An 18,422-nucleotide genomic window follows, 5' to 3' on the forward strand; every position below is an offset into this window, starting at 1 on the left:
GTTTGATCCCTGGCGTCGCTCTGTGGGTTAAGGATCTGGCGTTGCCGTGAGCTGTGGTGTAGGTTGCAGACGCGGCTTGGATCTGGCATTGCGGTGGCTCTGGGGTAGGCCAGCAGCTATGAGCTCTGATTAGACCCCTAGCCTGGAAACCTTCAAATGCTGCGACTGTGGCCCTCAAAAAGAAAAAAAAAGGGAAAAAAAAGAGTACAAATGGCAAGACCTTCTGAAAAGAGCCTTGTGTAAATTTCAGCAAAGATCTTCTAGGAAAAAAAAAAATCATAATGACCCCTCTTTATCTTGTCAATACTTATCACTCCTCTCTCCTTGATCCATTTGTTCACTCACAAACGTCTGGTTAACTGAATGGTGCAGCGTAGTAGGGGTTCAGAAGTACAGCCTGTGGGCCAAATTCAACACACTGCCTGGTTTTGTAATGGCCCATGGAATGATTTTTACTTTTTTTTTTTTTTCCGTCTTTTTAGGGCCGCACCCACAGCATATGGATGTTCCCAGGCTAGGGAGTCCAGTCAGATCTGTAGCCTCCAGCCTGCACCAGAGCCACAGCAACAATGGATCCAGGCCACATCTTCCATCTACACCACAGCTCACGGCCACGCTGGATCCTTAACCCACTGAGCGAGGCCAGGGATTAAACCTGAGTCCTCATGGATACTAGCTAGGTTCGTTAACCGCTGAGCTACAATGGGAACTCCTGATTTTTACATTTTTTTTAAGGGTTGAAAGAAGTTGTTAACAGTAATATTCCATTCTACATGAAAATTATGTATAACTTGAATTTTGGTGTCCACAAATAAAGTTTGACTGGAACACAGCCATACATGCATTTACATGTTATCTGAGGCTGATTTCTTGCCACAGCAGCAGAGTTGAGCAGGTACAAAGACATGATTTTGTCTGCAAAATCTAAAACATTTACTATCTGGCCCTTTATAGAAGAAAGCCTTCCACTTCACTGACATGAAAATCAGAGCACTCTAGCCCAGTGCCACCACCTGGGGCCTGGGTGACCTGGGCCAACTCATGAGCGTCGCTATGCTTTATTTTCCTCATCTGTAAAATGGAGATCATGTTTATTGAAACATTGTGATTGAAACTAAACTTGCCGTCAACTGAGGTCACTCTACCCTCTGAGACTTAAAGATTTGCTTGAAGTCCAATCCCAGATCCTAGTGAAGTCCCATAACCTCTTCAACATTCCCAGAGCTTTGCATCTTCTTGGTCCTTTTAGTTCCAAATTTCAGCTCTTTCTAAACCTTGATCTCACTCCTCAACTGGTCTTTCTGCTCTGGACCAACCAGGACTTTTATAACTCAGCTAGCTCTCCTGCAAAACATAGGCATGAGAGGCATTGTACGAGAGCAGGGTTTGCAGATGGTTTGGGGCTTGGGGAGGTTGATGTGGCTAAAACTCAAACAATTTAAAAATGGCAAGTCAGCGTCACTCAGCGTCTCTCATTTCAGCAGTCTCATGGCTGTCCCACCACCAGCAATTTCCCGGTGAGCACCTTCCATGAAGGTATCAGCTCTTTGCCAGACCAAACCACTTCTCCATTTGCACCCATCCCTTCATGGGACTCCCCTCAGCTCTTCCTTCTTCTCTATTTTCTGGACCCTTTATTCTCAAGATCCCCCCAGAAACTCAATTCCCACTTCCATGTGATACAGGACACTCTAGTGTACCACCCCCATGCCTACATTTCCATAGCTATAGACTCCTTGTTTCTGTAAACAAATCACTCTATCTCTTACTCTTAGAAGCCCAGAATACCCATCAGAGCTTCAGACACAATTTCTTTTTATCCTAGAAAAATGTAAATTCAGTGTCCCTCCGAATTGTGTCACCACCTCCCCCCTTAGAAGACAAAGGCACTGTAAGATCGTCAATAAGTTTGGGGTTGACTTGCTTTTCCTTGCCCTTAAAATATATAAAGTATCTAATTTTACTGCTTGACATTTAAAAAGAACAAATTAATGCTTTCCTTTCCATGAATTCTCCCCCCACTCCCCCGGTGAAAGAAACACAAACAAAATACCAACATGTGTAACAATATCTTGCACATGTGGATCGTGAACACACACTTGCCCACAAGGAAATTCGCCAGCTGGAGTGTGTATGGAGGGAAGAGGGGACAGACCAGGCTGGGGAAAATCACCTAGGACAAGTTGATAAAAGTAACATATTTCTTTTTCCACCATTTAAATGTACCTGGAGCTGAATACAAGTCACCAGATGAAACTCCTTATGGGATTTCCATATTCTTTTTCTTGTCTGACTGGAAGGATTCCAAGACTTTTGTATCTATTGCATTGATTGCTACATAACAAAATAACAGTTAAGGCAACAAACATGTAGTACCTCACATCATTTTCTGAGAATCAGGAATTCAGAAAGACTTAGCTGGGTGGTTATGGCATAGGGTCTCTCATGAGGTTACTGTCTAGATGTTGGCCTGGAGAGGAGTCCTCTGAAGGCTAGACTGGGCTGGAGGATTTGCTTCCAACATGGCACACTCACATGGCTGCTGGCAAGAAGCCCTTGCTCCTCACACAGGCTTCTCTAGAGGGCTACCGATGGCATGGCTCCCCTCAAAGCGAGTGACTCAAGAGAAAGAGAAAGAGCCTAAAACAAAAGCTGCAGTATTTTATAACCTAATCTTGGAATGACATGCCATTACATCTGCCATATTCCAATGAGTCACACAGACAAACCTTGTATGGGACAAGGATGTGAAAAATAGACTGATTACCTGCCTATGACACTCTTCAATCTCTTTCTGTCTTTCCAATACATTCCCCTTTCTTACTTAAGTTAGTTCACGTGTTTTATTATGTCTTGCAACCAAAGGAGCCTGGAATAAGATGGAATTCTGAAACACATGCTCTCTATTTCTACCTCGGAGGCAGAGAAAAGAAGAAATCCTTTCTACGTAATTCTTATAAAACTAATAGTATGAGTCAAACTCAAAACAAACAAACAAAAATGAACTAAGTATTGTTATGTATCAAATTATCACAAAACTTAATGTCTGAAGACAACCATTTTATTTTGCTCACAATTTTGTGGAATTCAGGCAAAGCTCAGACAGGTAGTTCTCAGTTGAGGATCTCTCATGCTGTTGCAGCCAGATGTGCCCTGGGGCTGCTGTCATCTGACTCTGGTCCAGTTTCACTGGGCTGGACATGCAAGATGGCTCACTCATGTGGCTGGCAATTGATGCAGGCTATCTGCTAAGAGCTCAACTGGGGCCTTCAGACAAACCACCTGTACATGGTTTCTCCAGTAAGGCTACCTCAAGTCCCTAAACCTCTTATGTGACAGCTGCTTCTCTTTGAGCAAGTATCCCAAGAAACAGTGGAAGCTGCATAACCTTTTCTGATCTAACCTCAGAAGTCATAACAGCATCTCTCATGCCTCATTCTGTTGGTTAAAACCATCTCATTAAAATTAACCCAGAATCAAAGAGGGGGAACTTAGTCCCCATCTCTCAATGGAAGACCCAAAAATGGCCAGAGACAGCTGGTTTTCCCAAACACTGGACTTATCCATGCCAATCTCTGGCAGTAGATACAGTGCTTCCCACATAAAAGTCATAAGGAAGGATCTTCTCAGTTAGAATGTAAATATCCTTGACTTCAAGAAATGGTTCATCTGGCCCAGGATATCTCTCCTTCTGGGAACTTAAAGACATCTGCCAAACCACATTTATCAGGAAACATTTTCAGATTCAAGTAACCAAAAACTCAAATCAAACTGCCATAAACAATGAAGATATTTATTGAGTCATGTACCTGGAAGTTTCTTAGTCTTTAGAGCTGGCTTAATTAAGAGGCTCTGCAGACATTTTCCAACCATTCTCTGTCCAATCTCCCTTTCATCCTAGCTAGATAACAAGAAAGTTGCAGCTGGCCTGGCCCTTCTATTGGTGCATGACCATTTCCAAAGGAAAAGAGAGTGGATTGCTTCTAGACACTGTCCTAGAAGAATGCAGATAAATTTTTCAAAGGCCCATAGCTAGCCTCTTTTCATATTTTGTTAGACCAAATTGGGTTATATGGCCAACCCTGGCCAATCATTTGGGAGAGGAATAGAATGACTTTCAAACCCACCAGGCTCTCTCCTGTCCCTATGAATGGGATTAGCTCCATGCATGTTTGGTAGGATATCGAAACAAAATCAGGATTTTTTTTTCTTTTTTTTCAATCTTTTTAGGGCCACACCCATGCCCTATCGAGTTTCCTCCATATGGAGGTTCCTAGGCAAGGGGTCTAATTGGAGTTGCAGCTGCCGGCCTACATCAAACCCACAGCAATGTGGGATCCGAGCCTCATCTGCGATCTACACCACAGCTCACGACAACACTGGATACTTAACCCACCGAGAGAGGCCAGGGATCAAACCTATGTCCTCAATGATGCTAGTCATATTCGTTTCCGCTGAGCCACAACAAGAACTCCCCAAATCAGGATTTTGTCAGAAGTAAGGAAATGGGAAATGGATGCTAAAGCAACAATCAACAATGTCTAATACACTGCACTACAGAAAAGCAATTCCTAACATATCTAATTCAAATACTATCTCTTTTGCTGCTTTGTCCCCACGTGCAAATGCAAAATCCGTTCTCTGAAACTCTTTCCCCAGATAATTCTGGGAGTCTCCAGGAAGCAACTCATATGAGTTTAGAGACAAGTCTAGTGAGTTACCAGTAGCAACTTTTTCCTGCTGGGCTCCAGAGATGTGCTGGCCACTGGATCCACTTCTGCCAGGTAATTCTATACCTGCCAGCCATGTCCGCCTCCCTCCAGAGCCCATGTTCAATAGCCAGTTGCAACATAGGGAGAACATTGGGAAGACAGCAAAGCAGGGCTGCTTGGCCCCAAGAGTAGCATCATGATCTAAGATACATAACTTTCTTGTTTTGTTTGCCACACCCCCACACCCCCTGAGCCAACCCAGGTGCTACATATCTACAGGACAAAGATACTCTTCCCCAAAGGTCTAAGCCAGGAGACCAACAGAGTGACAGACTCTACATTGTGCTCAGAACTACCTCCTCCTGAAATCAATATCCAAAGTTCTTTTTCCAATCACATTTGTCATTTCCAACTCCCTCCTCCTTTTAGGCAAGCTCTCTCCTTAGAGCCCCCTTAATCCTCTTGCAAATACTCTTCTAATGCATCTCTTCACCAGCCTATAGAGCATCTCAGGAATCTATGGATCCCAGTGGTCCAGCTTCATCTTGAACAGAGGCCCCCAGCTTGAAATCTAGCCAAGAACATTGATTAAGGGTGATTTCTCCTCTCCTCACACTTCCTTTTGCCATCTAAGATCCAGTCATACTGGATCACGCCATCCATGGGGATGGAGAATGCCATCTTCACGTGAGCCACTTTACCCTCATATGTGCCTCGTGTGTGCCACCTTATATATCCCCAAATTCTGAATTTCTCATATGCTGCTCTCTTTACTAGAATTCTCTTTTGTTGCCCAACTCCCTCACCTTGCAAATTCCTGTGCATCTATCAAGACACAGCTCTGCACCTCCCATGATTGACAGGAGAAAGAGACCTGCAGTGTTCGCCAAATTTAACTCAGTGGCTCCTAAAGCATTAGTCTGGAAGATATGAGGCTCCTAAGAATCAAGGGAAACAGAGAAAAAAAAAAAAGGCACTGCCCTTAGGTCTATTCAATAACAGGCTTCCCAGGCATTTCCCCGCACAGGCCACATCGCCAGGGCACTGCCACTGGCCAGCTTCTGCCAGTTAGAGTCAAAAGGCGACTCTTCCACATCTCCTAGCATCCTCAAGGTCCTACTGTCTGAGCGGTCCAACTCGCCCTCTACTCCCAGAGCTGCCAGGCGGCCTCTCCCTTGGCTCAGTGCATGGAATCAGATTGGGAGTATCTCTCCAATGAATTGAGGTTTTGTTCCTTCCAACCTGTGTTGAAATTCGCAAGACTAAAACAAAGGCCCTCACTGTGCCCTGGTCTTGGCTTTGCCGAGACACTAATTACCCAACAACAGCACACGTGGGAGAAAGTGGCCAACTCTGATTAAGGAGCCCCATGGGAGGGCGCTGAAAACAATCTTTCCTTTTTCTTCCTAAAGTTGCCTTTGTCTCTATCACCAGTGGCCACTCTGCCTCTGTGCTGCTGGGCATTTATAGAAACAACTGAGTTACCAGACAGACACCAGACTGGAGCAGAAGACCCTGGTGTGCTGAGTGCCTGCCACGTGCTGAAGCCATGCGAGATGCTCTTTGCACATGAGCATGGTTCCCCTGACCACTCTGAAAACTAAGCATCCTCATCCCCACGTAAAAGATGAAGGACCGGGAGCCCAGAGCAGCAAAAGCACAGTGAGACTCAGCTGGATTAAAACCAGCTCCGGCTCAAAAGTCATGACCCATGACTTCCAGAATAAACTAGAAAGTGTGCTTCTTCCCAAATCCTAGAGTCACACAGCTTTTGATCACTGGAAAGGACCTTTCTAGAGATCCTTATGGTCAGCTAAGGCTCCAAACAGTGAGAGAGCTTGACTAAGAACATCTATTCAATAGGTTGACTGGCACAGACCTAGAATCCAGATGGTGGACGTGGAGGCTTTTCTTGCACTTTGCATCTACTTTGCACACCCATCATTGTCCTAAACTTCTCAAAGGCCTCTCACCACTGACAGCTGACCAGACTGAGTGATGCTGAACAGGCAGGCTAAATTAATTCTGGGATAGTTCACATCTCAGTGAATGCAGCCAAAAACAAATACCAACTTTCCAGCTGCAGAAGAAAGAGATCAATGAGTTCATTTGCAAGATCATATTATGGGGGGAAAGTAGACATTTTTTTTCCAGCTAGAGTCATTTTGGAGTGAGCCCCGGAGATCCTAACATACTCCCGCTGAATATCAGGGACTCAGGAATGGGAGGCTGGAGTTAAGAAGGCTGGCGTGTCTAAGTCCTCGTGGCCACAGGGAGGTGCCTGCCTGCGTTCTCATCATCAGCCCAGCAGCATGGTCAGTTGGGGTCTGACACAGACATCTGGAGTATATGGAAACACAACTAAGACCCTTCTGATTGGAGGGGAAAAGCCCAAAGGGAAGACCAGACCCACAATAAAATAAACAAGGACTACCCCTCTTCCCCAAGCCTGAGGAAATCAGATCAAATTGGATGAAAACCAGGCAGGAAAGCAAATCGACCCTGCTTCCCAGTTGTGTTTTCATGAGAAGGGGTACCTGAGGTACCAGGCAAGCAGACTCACTATGGGCAGATTTTTCTCCTCTGAAAGTGATGAACATTGGGAGGAAAATGAGGTGACTCTGAGTGAAGGAGGGTGTCCCATCCCAAGACTAGTGGCGGAGAATTAAAACCCTGTCTACCAAAAGTAGGAAATGGGGGGATCAAAGTTGGATTCAATTCTCCAGGGAAATAAAATACGGGATAAGCAATCTTAAAAGACTCCTTTGTTTTCCATTAAGGGCAAGATAAGTGATAAAGGCTTTCAACAATCATAAGAAAAACTGAGTTTAAACATCAGTCTCACATCTCAGGACCTATCAGAAATCACTGCCAAGCAAGGCTTCTCTGCAAATTTGGCTGGCACTCTGGGAGCTGGGCTAGCCAGAGACTCTCAGATTCACCGGATGGCAGCTTGGGGCCCCATCCTGCCATTAGATTTGGAGTCATCGATCTCTAAACCAAGCATAGACACAACACATAGAATGTGGGGGACCAGCTAGAGCTACAAAGACAATTCTTTTTTTTTTTTTTTTTTTTTTTTTTTGTCCTTTTAGGGCCTCACCTATGGCATACGGAGATTCCCGAGCTAGAGGTCAAATCAGAGCTGCAGCTGCCGGCCCACACCACCACCACCACAGCAACTCGGGATCAGAGCCATGTCTGCAACCTACACTTAATCTCATGACAATGCCAGATCCTTAACCCACTCAGTGAGACCAGAGATCAAACCAGCATCCTCATGGATACTAGTCGGAACATGCTGAGCCACGATGGGAACTCCAAAAAAGATGATTCTTTGCCATCTTGGCTTAAACTTGAAATTTTCATCTTAAAAATCAAGTTAGGAGTTCCCGTCGTGGCGCAGTGGTTAACGAATCCGACTAGGAACCATGAGGTTGCGGGTTCGGTCCCTGCCCTTGCTCAGTGGGTTAACCATCCGGCGTTGCCGTGAGCTGTGGTGTAGGTTGCAGACGCGGCTCGGATCCTGCGTTGCTGTGGCTCTGGAGTAGGCCAGTGGCTACAGCTCCGATTCAACCCCTAGCCTGGGAACCTCCATATGCCTCGGGAGCGGCCCAAGAAATAGCAACAATAATAACAACAACAACAACAACAACAAAGACAAAAAGACAAAAAAAAAAAAAAAAAAAATCAAGTTAGATTTCCACCCAAAGAGTTGGCCTTCTGTGTCCCTAGGAGAGTGACATGTCTTCCGGTGCTCAAAATGACAAGTGGCCTCCTGACCAGCCCCCCCCGCTCCCCCCCCCGTTTGGCCCTCCCACAGAGTCCTCCTTCTTTAAAATTCACAGGATCTCAGCGGGCAGCAATGACTTAGACAGGACTGTGCCACAGCCTGTGCCTTTTGGACCCCTGGGTTGCCTCTGATGATTTCAAGTGATGACTCAGGCCTGGCAAGGAGAAGCATACCGTGCGTGCACACCACAGCTGCAGCTTCTTGCAGTGCCCCGCCACCCACATGCGCTTACACAATAAGCGAGTTTCACCAGGAGGCCCAGGTGCCTGCCAGCATTGTTATGAAAACCCATGGGAACCTGGCTTCCCCGCCAGCCAACCAGGCCTGGATCCTGCTCTTCTGGACTTTCTCACTGAATGTCACAGCAAGGCTTTTCAAATAGAATTTCTAAATCCCCAGGACTGCAGAAACTGACGAGCAGGGCAGTGGTTACCTCCTCTGACTCATCCTTTCTCAGCAGACCTCCTGACTCAGTAGGTACCAAGACACTGGGTAAGTATTTGTTATAATTTCTACTAGACTCACCTCTCCTGGCCCCCAGAATCATCATCCTTTGCTCAGAACCATCTGAGAGGAAATTTAACCTGTGAACTTCTGAAAGGCAGCCCAGCACCCAGGTCTGAGGTCACGTGTCACAAGAGAGGACCTCCCAACCTCCTATATTTGTGAGTCAGTCTCAAACTGTGACTCTCCCCTACCCATAGATGATTAAAGCAAGCCATTTGCCTTATTCTCCATGAGACATCTAAGCAACCAGGATTTTGAATATAGTTCCCTGTGCTATACCCCTTTGGTAACCACAAGTTTGTTTTCTATGTCTGTGAGTTGATTTCAATTTCATAAATAAATTCATTTGTGTCATATTTTAGATTCCATTCCACATATAAGTGATATCACATGGTATTTGTCTTTTTCTGACTTACTTCACTAAGTATGATAATCTCTAGGTCCACCCATGTTGCTGCAAATGGCATTATTTCATTCTTTTTCATGGCTGAATAACATTCCATTGTGTGTATGTACGCATCTTCTTTATCCAGTCATCGCTAACACTTTTTTTTTCTTTTTATGGCCACACCTGCAGCATATGGAAGCTCCCAGGCTAGGAGCCAAATCGGAGCTGCAGCTGCCAGCCTATGCCACAGCCACAGCAACTCCAGATCCAAGCCACATCTGCAACCTTCACTCCAGGCAGCAATGCCAGATCCTTAAACCAGTGAGCGAGGCCAGGGATTGAACATCCTAGGGACTATATGATAGTCAAAGAATGAAAAATTTAAAGGCTATCTTATAAAAAGATACTTGTAATGTTAAACAAAAAAGATGATACAAACTATAAGTACATATAATGAGATAGGTTGGAATTTGGAGTTGATCTGTTACCCATTCTAACTTTCTGATTAGCATTTTTGTTCAGAACTTTAGATTTTCACTAAGAGATAACTGAAGTGTAGTGGGAGATGTCTGTACGTCTGCAACCTGCACCACAGCTCACGGCAACACGGGATCCCTCCCCACTGAGCAAGGCCAGGGATGGAACCCACATCCTCATGGATACTAGTCAGGTTCGTAGTCCAGTGAGTCACATTGGGAACTCTCAAATAGAGCTTTTGTTATCATTTAATACGATGTAAATGTTTGCCATAGCTGTAAATATTTACAGATATAATACTTTCATGTAGTTTAATGTGTATGTAATTTCTTAGAACATTTTCCTTATGTTTATTAAACATTTTTTAATATTACCTGTTAGTATGACTGTTCTATATTTAAAGATGAGTCAGATTTTTTTTTAATTTATTGCAGTCTTATCAATTTTACTGCAAATACTTTTTCAGCCTAATGATAGCATTTTAATTTGGTTTTGATGTTTAGACAATTAGCTTTTAATTTATGAGTATTAAATCTGTGAATAATTGTATTCATAATCTTTCCACTTCTTTCATGGTTTCAAATTTCTTCCACATGTGTGAAAAATTAAAGATTTATTTCTGCTTCTTCCACAGTTTTTTACTTCACTTTTTTATTATATTATTTGATGGCTTTTTAAAATAATTCCTTTTCTATTCATAAAATGACTGCACTTTCAATTTATAAAATTTAGAAAATATAATTACTATAAAAATCTCTATAATCTCACACATAGAGATGGCCATTGCTAACATTTTCCTGTGTTTTTTTATAATTTTTTATATTTTTAATAAAATTGTTTGTTTTATTTATGTATATATGTACATGTAGTTTGTATCATCTTTTTTGTTTAACATTACAAGTATCTTTTTATGTTATAAGATAGCCTTTAAATTTTTCATTCATTGACTTTATCATATAGTCCCTAGGATGAAATATTATAACAACTTTCCAGTTATAGGACATTCCTACAAATACGACTAAAAAAAAAATACTTGTATGTAAATCTTTGTCTCCTTATCTATCTTTCCCCAGGGAGATACCAAGATATGGAATATGTAAGATTTGAACTTTTTAGAGGTTTCCAATATCACTTTTGAGAAGAGCTGAATTATTTTAAATTTAGGTCAGAATCTGTGATGGGCTTTCCTTACCACACTCTCCCAAAATCAAGTGGTTTTTTTTTTTTTTTAATATCTTTGCCAATATAACACAAAAAGAAAGTATCATTTCATTTTAATTTGCATTGCTTGGTTACTAACGCCGTAGAATATTTTTGCATCCAAATCTCGATCTGTCTGGAATTTATTTTGGTGTTTGCAGTCAGAAGCAGCTCTGACTTGATTTTCTCACAAAGAATCCATACTACTTGAAAGATTTCATCCATTTCCCAATGTGTGATGTGCCCTTGTTTATACACTAAGCGCTTACGTAGATGTGAGCTTAAAGACTAGCCATTCAGTCTAGCACTAATAGGTCTACTGGTATGATTATTGTAGTTTTATACATTTTTCATATCTGGTCGTGATCTTTCTGTGATTCCTATCTCCCTCATAGCCTGTTATATTATCAAATTCCTCCAAAAAAATTACTGAGATTTCTGAAGCTTATAAATTCACTTGAAACAAAGTAACATCATGTCATTAAGTTATATAGAATGATATATCTTCCATTATTTGAATCTTATTTAATACCTTTTAATAAAATTTGGAAGTTTGCATCATAAAGCTTCTATGTATTTCTTGGTAGCATTATTCCTAGGCATTAGGTGATCTTTGCGCTAGTTTAAGTGCTTTCCCTATTACGTTTTCAGTATTGCTCAACTGCTTATATATGGCAAAGCTATGAATCTTAGCACATTTCATGAGAATAGTCTTCTAAAATCATAAGTGTGTGTGTTGAGTTTTATCAGTCATGTTTCAGTATTAATTGATATTATCAAGTTGTTTTGGCTCTCATGGCATGGCCAATCAGAAAATTTCCCTCACACAAAACTGCCCTTGAATCCTTTATATAAACCTCAGTTTTTTTTTGTTTTTTGTTTTTTTTTGTTGTTGTTGTTGTTGTTGTTGCTATTTCTTGGGCCGATCCCGCGGCATATGGAGGTTCCCAGGCTAGGGGTTGAATCGGAGCTGTAGCCACCGGCCTACGCCAGAGCCACAGCAACGCGGGATCCGAGCCGCGTCTGCAACCTACACCACAGCTCACGGCAACGCCGGATGGTTAACCCACTGAGCAAGGGCAGGGACCGAACCCGCAACCTCATGGTTCCTAGTCGGATTCGTTAACCACTGCGCCACGACGGGAACTCCTAAACCTCAGTTTTGAATTTAACCTTCATGGTTTCAAATTTTGCATCCACAGCATGGAGCATATACATTTATAATTTTCCTATTTGTGCTATCAGTGAAATTTTAAGATCAGGATTAAGCCAGCTTTATAAAATTGGAGTTTTTTTCCATGGTTTTTTCAGCATGGAAATGACTTCTTCCTTAAAAGTTAAAAATAACAACAGAAATTTGTCTGGCCCTAGGATAAATTTTAAAATAAAATTCTTTAACTATTTTTACATTTCTTCCATGTACATTGATTTGTTTGAAGTTTTTATTCTTAGATAAATTTTGAATTTTCCCAGTAAAACATCTATGTTATTGAAATGTTCCATTTTTTCCTTAGTATTTATTCTCTTATAATTGTAAAATTCACTTTGTCTGTAATTATAGCTGCTTACTTTTCTAAATTTTTCTCCTTTTTGCTATTTAGAATATATGTTTTGGAGTTCCCGTCGTGGCACAGTGGTTAACGAATCCGACTAGGAACCATGAGGTTGCGGGTTCGGTCCCTGCCCTTGCTCAGTGGGTTAACGATCCGGCGTGGCGTTGCCGTGAGCTGTGGTGTAGATTGCAGACGCGGCTCGGATCCCGCGTTGCTGTGGCTCTGGCGTAGGCTGGCGGCTGCATCTCCGATTCGACCCCTAGCCTGGGAACCTCCATATGCCGCGGGAGCGGCCCAAGAAATAACCAAAAAAAAAAAAAAAAAAAAAAAGAATATATGTTTAATTGAAATGCAAAAAAAAAAAGTTTTAAAAAAGGTGGACATGATGTCAATGTAATTAAAGAGTTCTAATACCATACAGCATTATTAGGAAAGGAGAGAAACAAAATTTGTATTACATTTTAATAAATCTAGGCATTCTAATCAGTATTTTATTGAAGTACATTTGACCTACAATATATTAATTTCACCTGTACAGAAAAATGATTCGGTTTTATACAGTTTTTTTTGTTTTGTTTTTTTTTTTTTTTGCTGTTTCTTTGGGCAGCTCCCGCGGCATATGGAAGTTCGAATCGGAGCTGTAGCCACCGGCCTACGCCAGAGCCACAGCAACGCAGGATCCGAGCCACGTCTACAACCTACACCACAGCTCACGGCAACGCCGGATTGTTAACCCGCTGAGCAAGGGCAGGGACCGAACCCGCAACCTCATGGTTCCTAGTCGGATTCGTTAACCACTGCGCCACGACGGGAACTCCTATATAGATATTCTTTTTCAGACACTTTCCACTGGTTATTACAATATTTTGAATATAGATCCCTGCATTGTACAGTAGGTCCTTGTTTTCACTTTTTTGTTAAGTGTTCTAGAAATTCAACCAGAAAATCTTCTCTCATATCTATTAATCAGTTACACGAGGAAAATTCACTCCATTCTAAATCAGAATTTCCTTTTTTTTTTTTTCCCATTTCTTGGGCCGCTCCCGAGGCATATGGGGGTTCCCCGGCTAGGGGTTGAATCTGAGCCATACTCGCCAGCCTATGCCACAGCCACCGCAATGCGGAATCCGAGCCGAGTCTGCAACCTACACCACAGCTCACAGCAACGCCAGATCCTTAACCCACTGAGCGAGGCCAGGGATCGAACCTGCAGCCTCATGGTTCCTAGTCAGATTCGTTAACCACTGAGCCAGGACAGGAACTCCTAAATCAGAATTTCTGATTCGATTATTATTTCTTTTCCAATATGTGGCTTGCATTCTTGTTTTTCTTTCAACCTATTTTCTTGAAATGACTTTATCATCCATTTAATTTCTATTCCTTCTTTTTAAAAAGTGAAATCATTTGCTATTATCACTTTGCCTTTAAGGACAACTTTAGCCACATTTCATGTTTTGATATAAGTATTCCCTTTTTATTAATTTTCAAATAAATGATTAAGAAAATGAGTTTGGCTCCGGTTGCATAAAGACCCAACAGAGATATAATATATAGCATGAGGAATATGGTCAATAACATAACGATAATTTTACATGTGATCGTTTCATGATGTATGCAAATGTCAAATCACCTAAAACTAACATAATATTGCATATTAACTATATTTCAATTTTAATGTGTTAAAAAATTTTTAACAATGTTGTACATTAACTATATTTCAATTTTTTAATGTGTTTGCATTTTGGAGAGGTTTTGGAATTTTTTCTTTCTGAAGTGATTGGATAGATATTTTGTTTAACTTTTATCATTGATTTTAATTATTATAGCATTGGAGTTAGAAAAAAATGGCCTGTAAAAATTTCCACAATAAGTTGGGAAGCTGTTGATATTTTCTTTGTGGCAATATAGCTTTTAATCACTTCTGACAAAAGTTGATAAAGATTGCTAAAACCTTTATACTAGTTTAGCATTAACCTCTTGTATTGCAAACAACATTTGATTGATAATGTTCTGTTGGGCTTTTGGGTGCTGGAAGCAGGGTGTGTGTTGGGGGGGAAGCCTCAGATTTTGCGTGCAGATTCTTAGTCCATCTGTGATTACTTGTCAGATTCTCTAATCCTCTGCCTCCTTTCCTCTGAAATGGGGATGAAAATAACAACACATGCCTCAAAGGACTTTTGAGAACAATGCATGACAAGTGCCTAGCACAGTAACTGGAATATTGTCCACACACAGAAAGAACATAGGTTGTAGAATATACAACTTAGCCATATGAAATAACTCCCTGTTTTCCGCTTAATGTTTTTTGCCTGGAAGATTATTTTTTTGAAAGTAACTCTATCAGCCCTTTCTCCTTTCAGTCCATATTGCCTTTTCAATCTTAGTTTGTTATTTTATTTTCAATCTCACCACATTTTATTTTAATACTCTAGGTTAACAAAATGCAACTCAACTGTTTTATTTCAATTATATATACTTATTGTCTTGGCTTATAGTTGTCTCATGCCTCTACACCATTTTGTGTATTTGAGCTGAAAGGTTTTCTTCATGCTGTATCTTTTTTCTTTTATTTGTGTTTATGGTCCACTTTTTTTCTTAATCTATTCTAAAATTTGTGAACTTTATCATTTCAAAAATTCTACCAGTGGCTACTTTAAACTTTTTGATTTTTTTGTTGTTGTTGTTCATTTTTGGTGAAGTCAAGTTAGCCACTTTAAAGTGAACAATTCAGTGGCATTTACTGCATTCAAAATGTTGTGCAACCACCACTTCTATTCTTTGAATTATAAAGAGGATTTTCACTTTATTAATCTATTTATCAAAATTTGTTTTTCCCTGAGTAAGCTGAGGGCTTCATCTGACTCTCTCTCTAGTCTTTCTCCTGTAGGGTTAGGGTTGCAACCCATTTATAATAATTAGTAGTGAGTAAGATTAAATTTCTTTAAACTCTGTAACCTCTCAAAGATAATAACAAATTATCTTTGTTATTAACACACAAATTGAATCTTGGAAATTTGCATTCATTTTCATCATAGAATGTTCTGGGTTGAATTGTGTCCCCCACAAATTCATATGTTGAAGTGCTACTTCCAAGTAACTCAGGACATAACCATATTTGGGGGCAAAGTCTTTTAAGAAATAATTAAGTAAGAGTCCCCACTGTGGCTCAGTGGGTTAAGGATCTGGCACTGGCTCTGCAGCAGCTTAGGTCGCTGTTGAGGCATGAGTTCAACCCCCTGCCTGGGAACTTCCATATGCTGTGGACACAGCAAAAACAAACAAACAAACAAACAAGAGGTAATTAAGTTAAGATGGGATCATGAGGGTGGCCCTAATGCAATAGGACCAGTGTTCTTATGAGGACAGATTAAGACATAGTCAAGCAGAGGGGAAAATCACTGTGACCACAGAGAAGGTGGCCATCTGCAAGCCAGGGAGAGAGGTTGAGAAGAAACCAAGCCTGCCAACATCTTGGTCTCAGATTTTTTTCTTTCTTTCTTTCTTTTTTTTTTTTTTTTTTTTGTCTTTTTTCTAGGGCCGCACTGGCGGCATATGGAGGTTCCCAGGCTAGGGGTCTAATCAGAGTTGTAGACACTGGCCTACACCAGAGCCATAGCAACAAGGGATCTGAGCCACATCTGCAACCTACACCACAGCTCACAGCAACGCTGGATCCTGAACCCACTCAGCGAGGCCAGGGAGCAAACCCTCAACCTCATGGTTCCCTAGTCAGATTCATTAACCACTGAGCCACAATGGGAACTCTTCAGATTTTTTTCTTAATCTCAGATTTTTTTACTCTCCAGAACTGTGAGACAGTAAATATCTATTGTTTAAGCCACCCAGTCTACGTACTCTGTTAGAGAAGTCTTGACAAATTATCGTATGTAATAATCACCTTTCCACCTCAGGGTCTCAATACGCTATTTCCACTTCATCACTGCCATCACCACCAGCATGCACGCCCACACTTCATCTAGTTCATTCCTCCTACTCATCAAGGGACCCCTTTTCCATCCACCTCCACCCCTCTTAATTAAGGTCTTCTTTCACTGCGCCTTGCGCTTCAGTTTCCCAGCCATACGTCCAATTATACGTATCCAGCTCTTTCCGAGATAGCAATGTACTCTAAATTCTCGAAGTTTGGCACATGTTAGGCGCCACCAAGAATTCACCAAATGAAAGAAGGACTCTCTGAATGAATGAAAGACATTCTGGTTTTGCCACCTGTATTGTTTTCACTTAATAACACACCACTTGCATCTTAGCCCAAATGGTTTTCATTTTCACAGAATAGATTAATTTTCTTCTAGTGCTCTGTTTTGGCCCTCAGCCAATATTTCAAAATGCCTTGCTAATGCTGATTATTACAACAATGCCCACAAAAACCTGGCTTGCAGGCAACAAATGCAGATTGAAAAAAGTTGATGTTTTTCACATCACTCAGACAAATGAAGGTGAAATCCACATATCATGAAAGTAATAGCCCTCACTGATGCTCCCAAGCCCCAAACCTATATCTGGCCACCATAATTTGTTTAAAATAAATGAACATAGCTGGGAAGGATTAATAGGTATTTTTACACATACACATACCAAGATATTTCATAAAAATCTATCCCATGTAGCCCCCATCCTCAGTGGTTAATTAAAAGCACACCAATGCATGGTGCTGAATTTGCTGCCAATGATTTGCAGGAGAAAAAATAATTGTTCTAACAATTAGACCCAAAGCAGCATTCTCCTTGTCAAAGGAGGCCAAAGATGCCTGTGCATGCTTCTGCATCACCTTTTAAGAGCTTAATTAATTTGCACACTGATGAAAACTCAAAATCAGCCTAGGAACCCACCTGCTAATAAAATGATGAATGAGATTCATGTGATTTTTTTTTATCCTGGGGGCTTCATACCCAACTTCATTTGCATATTAGAAACCTTTGCATCTCTTCCCCAGAAGCTGCTGGCTTCCAAAAGCCATTCACAGCACACAGCTATTGCTATAAATTCAATTATTCTTATTAGCGTTAAGTCTGTATATTCTACTGGGCAGTTGGGTCATCATTTTTATACAAACCATTCTCTGCCCTGGAGCAACTGTCCTTCACTAGAGCCTTACATATTTTTCAATCCCATATTACAGAAGTATACCTTTCATTCCCGCAGTTAAGAAGCGCTCCTTTCCAATGTAGGATTGAAATCTATATGAAATCAATAGTGCTTCTCAAAACTGACATGTGGGGACCTGTCTCCCACTTTAAGACCCCTTCACATCGTGCCGTCTGTCCTCCCAGCTCCCTGCTTAGAAGCTCTCTTATTGTCAATCAGGATTTCTCACAGCTGTCAGGAAGCCAGATAAAACTCTCCACTTTGGCAAGGGTCCTTTAAGCCCACATCCCACAGCTCAGCCGAGCAAAACAGAAGACCAGCAGGGTGGGGGTTCCATCAGAAGTTGGCTTCAGGCAAAAAAAACAAAAACAAAAAACAAACAAAATGCAGTAACCAGCCACAGTTGTGCATTTTCTGCCCAATAATGCATGCAGCGTTAAACAAGTTTTTTGGGGAGGAGGGGGATAAGAGAAGGGGGAGGTGGAATATGAAATTACTTTTTTCCTCCTGTTTTCTGCTGTCATTCCCCTGCTCCAACTACCATGTCAAAAATCATATTTAAATGACATTAGATGTGGGTTCTACCCTCCAAGCAAAGCAGGAGGGGGGAAGTACAGGCAGGGAGTAATTTAAGGAGTACCAACTAAGTGGCAAGCAGGTTGTGACACCTTACTCAAATATCACAT

At 41.5% G+C, this 18,422-nt stretch overlaps 1 protein-coding gene and 1 long non-coding RNA gene across 10 annotated transcripts in view; one reads left to right on the top strand and one right to left on the bottom strand.

Annotated features, from left to right (window-relative positions):
• LOC106504493 (uncharacterized) overlaps positions 1-18,422 on the bottom strand; it is a 759,489-nt gene that overhangs the window by 615,474 nt on the left and 125,593 nt on the right. The window lies entirely within an intron of this gene.
• Positions 8,882-18,422, top strand: part of LOC106504492 (uncharacterized) — a 31,065-nt gene continuing 21,524 nt past the window's right edge. Inside the window, exon 1 of one of the 2 annotated variants that reach the window (XR_002345974.2) lies at positions 8,882-8,997. This is a non-coding gene — a long non-coding RNA (uncharacterized LOC106504492). The remainder of the gene's footprint in view (positions 8,998-18,422) is intronic. The other variant, XR_014809324.1, reaches the window with a different exon arrangement.

The sequence above is a fragment of the Sus scrofa genome, chromosome 7 (genome assembly GCF_054392235.1).
Source record: "Sus scrofa isolate SSC_HxYL_T2T_F1_AM1 chromosome 7, Sscrofa_HxYL_maternal_Yorkshire_Landrace_v2.0, whole genome shotgun sequence".
NCBI classification, from domain to species: Eukaryota; Metazoa; Chordata; class Mammalia; order Artiodactyla; family Suidae; genus Sus; species Sus scrofa.